General features: G+C 37.8%; 1 pseudogene; it reads left to right on the forward strand.

Annotated features, from left to right (window-relative positions):
* Window positions 1-418: 418 nt before the first annotated feature.
* Window positions 419-919, forward strand: LOC102855729 (annotated as a pseudogene).
* The last annotated feature ends 6,299 nt before the right edge of the window (window positions 920-7,218 follow it).

Consider the following 7,218-nt stretch of genomic DNA (forward strand, 5'->3'; position numbering starts at 1 on the left):
ATCTGCTGATAGTCTTACGAAGTTCACATTCCAGAGGAAAAATTCAAGCTAGAGACTGTGTTTTATGGGTTTTTTAAAAAATTTTTGTGTTTATTTATTTTAAGAGAGGGCTAATGAGGAGCAGGAGACTCAAAGCAGTTCTTATGAAAAAAAAACCTTTATGGACAAATTCTTTGAAACTCATATGCTACCTGGATTGACAAAGACAGATATAGAACACTTGAACAGTCTCATCACAAAAGAAGAAATTGAGCTGGTCAGAAAAAGGCTTCCGGGTCTCGCTCGAGTGGCGTCGCGTTCGGCAGTCGGTATTTGAGGCTCGGTGTCTGATATCTGCTGTACTCTAGGTCTACTGTCACAGCCTGTTTCTTCCCGGAGCCCGGAACAGAGTGGGAGCGCGCCAGTGTCTGAGTGACGTGTGACCAAAACCAAAGACGGCCATGAAGTGACATCGTGCAAAGTAGCCGATAAAACGGGCAGCATCACCATTTCAGTGTGGGATGAGATCGGAAGTCTCATACAACCCGGGGATATTATTAGGTTGACCAGAGGGAATGCATCCATGTGGAAAGGTTGCCTAACACTTTATACTGGAAGGGGTGGTGAACTTCAAAAAATTGGGGAATTTTGTATGGTATATTCAGAAGTGCCCAATTTCAGTGAACCCAATCCAGATTATCGAGGCCAGCAAAATAAAGGGGCATACAGTGAACAGAATAATTCCTCAAGTAATAGGAGTTCAGATACATTTGGATCAATGGGAAATGATGTTCATACCAGCTCTGAATCCAGGGGATGTCAGTTTTCACATGGTGGTAGAAGAGGAGGACCTGTAAACCCATCAGGAACAGCTAATAATCACACAGTTGTGACCACAATAAGTAATGGCAGGGACCCTCGAAGAGTGTTTAAAAGATGACTGAAGCCAAATTTTCACATGTAGTTTTTAAAACTATGTGCCGTACTTGAATACTTATTGCACTTTTATTTATCGTTAACTGTGAAATGTATGTCTTACTGATTTCCTTTTATATTTTTGGTTGAGAAAAGTGGTTGGTTTTTATAGAAAACTGTCAAACTGCTCCAGTTTCCCAATTAAAGGGGAACACTAGAGGTATTCAATTTTAAAGAAAAAAGATCACTAACCTCTAAAAAGCCTGTACCCATTCCATGGGTGAATTACTTAAGACATAAGCTTTATGTAGCTTCTGTGAGTCTGCCTTCTGTATAAAGATTGTAATATTTAAAATAAGACTTAGGAGGAGAATTTTTCTTAAACTCAGATATTGTCAACTAAACCAATAAACACCAACAAAGTAAAACTAAAAAAAAAAAAAAAAGACTTCCCCATGAGAAAAGTCCTGAACCAGGTGGCTTCACAGCTGAATTTTACTAAACATTCAGAGGGGCTCTATCACCAATTCTATTTAAACTATTTTTAAAAAAAACCCGTATAACATTAATACCAAAACCAAGAAAGAAATCTACAGATACATAAATATCCCTTATGAACACAGATGCAAAAATCCTTAACAAAATCCTGGCCCATAGAATAAAAAAGCACATAAAGAAAAAATTCGCCACGGCCAATTGGGATTCATGACATGTATGCAAGGATGGTTCAGCATAAGAGAAACAATCAATGTAATCACCAGTTTAACAAAATAAATGATGAGAAGCATATATAATCCAATTGTTGCAGAAAAGGCATTTGACAAAATCCAACACCCCTTCCTGATTAAGACACAGAACAAAATTGGAACAGAATGGAATTTCCTTCAACATAGTGGAAGTATATATGCAAAACCAAGAGTCAATATCATTTTCATTGGAGAAAGAGTAAAAACATTTTCCTTGCGAACGGGGAACCTAGAAGAATGTCTACTGTCACCGCTTCTATTCAATATTGTACTGGAAGTGCTTACTAGGGCAATACGACAAAAGAAGGAAATAAAAGGCAATCTAAAGATTGGAAAAGAGATGGTTAAAATATCACTATATGCAGATGATATGATAGTGTACATAGAAGACCCCAAAGACTCCACCAAAAAACTGTTAGAGTAAGTAGGCTAATTTAGTAGTGTGGCAGGGTAAAAGACCAATATCTGAAAATCACAGAATTCCTCTACAGTAACAAAGAGAACTCAGAGAAAGAAATCAAGAAAGCAATACCATTTATAATAGCCAACCACAAATTGAGATACTTGGAAATGAACCTAACTAGAGACACAAAAGACCTTTAAAAAGAAAACTACAGAACATTTCTGCAAGACACAATAAACGACCTAAAAAATGGAAAAATGTGCCCTGTTCATGGACAGGAAGACTCAATCTTGTGAAAATGACAATCCTACCAAAAGCAATCTACATATTCAATGCAATCCCAATACAGATACCAAATTTCTTTTTCAAGATGATTAAAAAGGAAATTGTGACATTTATTTGGAGAGACAAGAGAATCCCAAATAAGCAAAACACTTCTGAGAAACAAAAATGAAGTGGGACCTCAAAACATACAACACAGTTGTAGTAACCAAACAACATGGTATTGGAACAGTAACAGGCACATAATTCAGTGGAACAGAAGTGAGAACCCAGAAATAGACCCAGCTATCGATGGTCAACTGATAATCGACAAGGAAATAAAGCCCATCAAATGGGAAAATGGCAACCTTTTCAACAAATGGTGCTGGCAAAACTGGACTGCTACATGCAGAAAGCCGAAATAGGATCCACATCTCACACCACACACAAAAATCACCTCGAGGTGCACAAGAGACTTGGGAGTAAAGCCCCAAACCATAAAATTCATAAGAGATTAACTGGGATCAAGCTTAGAAGCTCTAGTCTATGGTAAAAAGAGACTGCCAAATACAGCCAGACATGTATAATCTGAAGAGGACAAAATTGATGAATGGGATCTTCTAAAGATTAAATCCCTGTGCTCATCAAAAACTTTTTCCAACGGGGTGAAAAGAAAACCTTCTGATAGAGAACAAGCATCTGGCAATACCATCTCAGACAAGAGTCTCATAACGAAAGTTTATAGGATACCCCTGGGCCTCCACAAGAAAAAATCTGATAACCCAATTACAAAATGGCCAAAAGACATGGAAAGAATTTTCACAGAGGAAGATATTCAAATGGTCAATAGATATATGAAGAAATATTCCAAATCACAGGCAATAAGAGAGATGCAAATCAAAACCACAATGAGATACCATCTCACTCCAGTAATAGTGGCAAAGTTTAACAGGACAGCAAGTAATAAATATTGGAGACCATGTGGTGAGATAGGAATTCTTTTACATTGGGATTGTCCAATGGTACAACCACTCTGGAAGGCAGTTTGGCACTTCCTAAAAAAGCTGAACATAGAAATTCCCTATGACCCAGCTATTCCATTCCTTAAAATATACTCCAAGAAAATGAGAACGGAGGCTCAATTGGAAACTTGTACACCAATTTTCATAGCATCATCATTCAGCATTGTAAGAACATGGAAACAGCCCAGATGTCCTACCACAAATGAATGGATTGAGAAGTTGTGGTATATTCATACCACGGAATATTATGTAGCACACAGGAGCAGTCAATTTGTAAATTACTACCTAACTTGGGAGATACTGGAGAGCATTATGCTGAGTGAACTAAATCAGTCCCACAAGGACAAATACTGTATAAAACCATTATTGTAGAATGAGTATAAAGATCCAAGGTGGGGGGGGAGGGTGGAAATAGAGGGGTGAGGATGGCGTGTAGGGTGTTAATTATAAGATTGTGAAATTTGATAGGTGGGTGGGGTGAAGGAAATGGGAAGGATCTTTTGTGGAAAACTATGAATTCAAACTTTGTAAATAAGAGTAATACAAAAAAATAAATTAATTAAAAACATTTAAAAAAGAGTTAAAAAAACCCCACCTTCCTTTGAGTGAAAGTTTGCTAGTCATACCAATTTTTCATTTAATCATTCATATATATTTCATTTTATAACATTGTTGTTATGTCTTTGAGTTGCCTGCAACTCATAGCAAGCCCTGCACAACAGCTCTGAACCCTTTCCTATCTTGAGCCAATCTCATTGTCTCCAACATACCTAACCCCATTACCTCAGTTACTGTGTTGTTTCATCTCACCCAGGGTCTTCCTTTTCTGTGTTGTCCCTCCATCTTTCCAAGCATGATGTCCTTTTCCAAGGACTGGTCCCTCCTGGCAACATACACAAAGTATGTGAGACAGAACTTCAAAATCCTCGTCTCCAAGGGGCAGCTTAATTTCGCCCTCTCTAGGATAGACCTATTTGTTCTCTTGGCAGGCCATAGTATGCTCAATACTTTTCTCCGGCATCACTACTCAAAGGCATCAATTTTTCTGTCATCTTTAGTCATTGCCCAGTTCTCTGATGCATAGCAAGCAATAGCAAAGATCAGGTGGTGTGAGAATGGTACAGGATAGCACAGGGTTCAGAACTGTTGTTCATAGGGTTGCTATTGGTCGTACTCTATTCAATGGAGCCTAACAACTATATCAGAAATAGGCCCCTTAGTCTCAAGACTGACATCATTGCTTTTCAGCACTCTGGAAAGGTCCTTCACAGCAGATCTTCCTAATACAAGTAAGTCTTTTAATTTCCTGACTGCTGGTTCCAACTCATTATATTTATAACATTAGAGGTGATTAATATAATTAGTTAATTACCATGTCTGATCCACCCTTTATTATATATTGACGTTTTTTCTCCAAAATTATTTTATTAATTAATTTTTACTTTTCTTTCTATCCCTTTCCATTTCTGGTTGTTATTGTTTTTAGGTTCCACTGAGTGGAGTACACCAATAGCAACCCTATAAACAACAGTTGTGTGAACCCTGTGCAATCTTGTGCCTCTCACACCACCTGAAACATTAGAGTCCATTGCAACACTTAATTCATCTTGTTGAAGGTCTTCCTTTCCTTCACCAACCCTCTACCTTTCTGAGCATCATGTCCCTCTCCAAGGAATAGCCCTTCCTATAATTCCTGATAGCCATCCAATTATGTGCCAACTTTTCTTTAGGTTTTTTTTTAGAATAAAAAAAAATTTATTGTCTTTCATGCAGTAATTCATTTACACTGTATTTCCTTCATATACATTGTGTCCCATACAATCCCTCATTTACATTGTTTAATACAATCATTTATATATACTGTATCCCATATAATTAACTGCTGTTGTTGTTACGTGCTTTTGAGTCTCCTGGGACTCATAGCGACCCTATGTACAACATCCCTAAACCTTGCTCTATCCTGTGCCAATCTTACTGTCTCTGACACACTCACCCTCTAATGAGTCACTGAATCAATCTCATCAAGATTCTTCCTCTCTTGCACTGTCCCTCCACCCTCCCAAGCATGAACGTCCCTCTCCAAGGAGTGGTTACTCCTTGCAACATATCCAAAGTATGTCAGACATAACTTCAGAATCCTTGCCTCCAAGGAGCAGCATGGTTTTACCCTCTGTAGGATGAACTTGTTTGTTTTCTTAGCAGTCCATGGTATATTCAATACTCTTCTCCAACACCACAGCTCAAAGACATCAGTTCTCCTGCTATCTTTTCTAGTCATTGTCTAGCTTTCTGATGCATAGAAAATAATTGCAAAGATTAAGGCCTTAATCAGGTGCACTTTAGTCTCCAGACTAACATCATTGCTCTTCAGTACTCTGGAGAGGTCCCTAACAGCAGACTTTGTCAATGCAATTAGTCTTTTAATTTCTTGGATTTCTTGATTGTGGCACCAAGCAAACTAAGGCTGTTAACAATCTCAATCTCACCATCTATTGTGATGATGCTATTCTAGTGATTTTTGGATAATCTTCAGCAGAATCTTGTTCACATGTGATATTAATGATATTGTTTGATAATTTCCATACTCAGTTGGATCACCTTTCTTTGGAATAGGAACAGTTATAGATTTTTCCATTTAGTTGCCCAGGTGGTTGTCCCCTAGATTTATTGGCGCAACTTAGTGACCATACCCAGGGCAGTGTCTGTTTGTTGAAATACGTTAATTGATATACCATCAATTCCTGGGGCCTTGTTGTTCTGCCAATTATTTCAGAGCAGTTTGAACTTCTTCTTTCCTCACCACAGGCTTTTGCTCATGCTGTTTTATGAAATTCTCTGTGTCTGCCAATTCTTTTTGGTACAAAAACTCTGTATACTTTCCCCATCTTCTTTTACTGCTTCCTAGTCATTTAATATTCTTCCCAAAGCATCCATAAGTACTGAAACTCAAGGCTTGAATTTGTTCTTCAGACCCTGAGCTTAAGAAATGCTGAGTGAGTCTAGCCCCTTTGATTTTCTGACTCCAGCTCTTTGCAGATTTCATTTTTATGCCTATTATTACATTATCTTTTCAAGTCTCCATTGAAACTTCCCCACTCCCTCCCCCTCACCTAAATCTGCCCTCTTAACTCTGTTATCTTAGTGAGTTTTTGTCTTCCTCTTCTTCCTTCTCTCCTTTCTCCTTTTCGACATTTATATACATCTTACTAGTTATCACTCCATTTTTACAATAATGGTCTTATGCAGTATTTGTCCTTCTGAGACTGAGTTCATTCATTCAGCATAATGTTTTCTAGACTCTAATGTGGTTTTATCAAAAATTTTATATTGGATTGCTTAGATTCTCACATGTTATATACCATTTTGCAAAATCATTATTCCTTAGTGTTACATAGTATTACATTGTATAAATGTACCATGATTTATCAATACATTTGTTTCTTGATGGGCATTTGGGCTATTTATGTGTTATTGTGATTGTGAATAATGCCGCTATGAACATAGGGGGATATATATATATATATGTTCTTGTGTCAGTTCTAATATCCTTGGGGTATATTTCTAGCAGTGAAATAGCTGCAAAATGTTGAATGACCCAGGGAGGATCAAAAGAAGATGAAAGGAGTACACAGAAGCACTATACCAAAAAGAATTGGCTGACACAGAAGAATTTAATGAAACAACATATAATCAAGAGTTTATGATGATGGAAGTGTGTGCCAAAAGTGTTGACTATGGAGCCGAGCAAACTGAAGCTGTGAACAATCTCAATCTCTTTGCCATCCATTCTGACACTGCCAATTGGTCCAGTGGTGAGAATCTTTGTCTTCTTGACATTGAGCCTCAGTCCATACTGAAGGCTGCAGTCCTTGACCCTTCGCAGTAAGTGCAT

The sequence above is a fragment of the Elephantulus edwardii genome, unplaced genomic scaffold (assembly GCF_000299155.1).
Source record: "Elephantulus edwardii isolate Elephantulus edwardi_28Jun2011 unplaced genomic scaffold, EleEdw1.0 scaffold00041, whole genome shotgun sequence".
Taxonomy (NCBI): domain Eukaryota; kingdom Metazoa; phylum Chordata; class Mammalia; order Macroscelidea; family Macroscelididae; genus Elephantulus; species Elephantulus edwardii.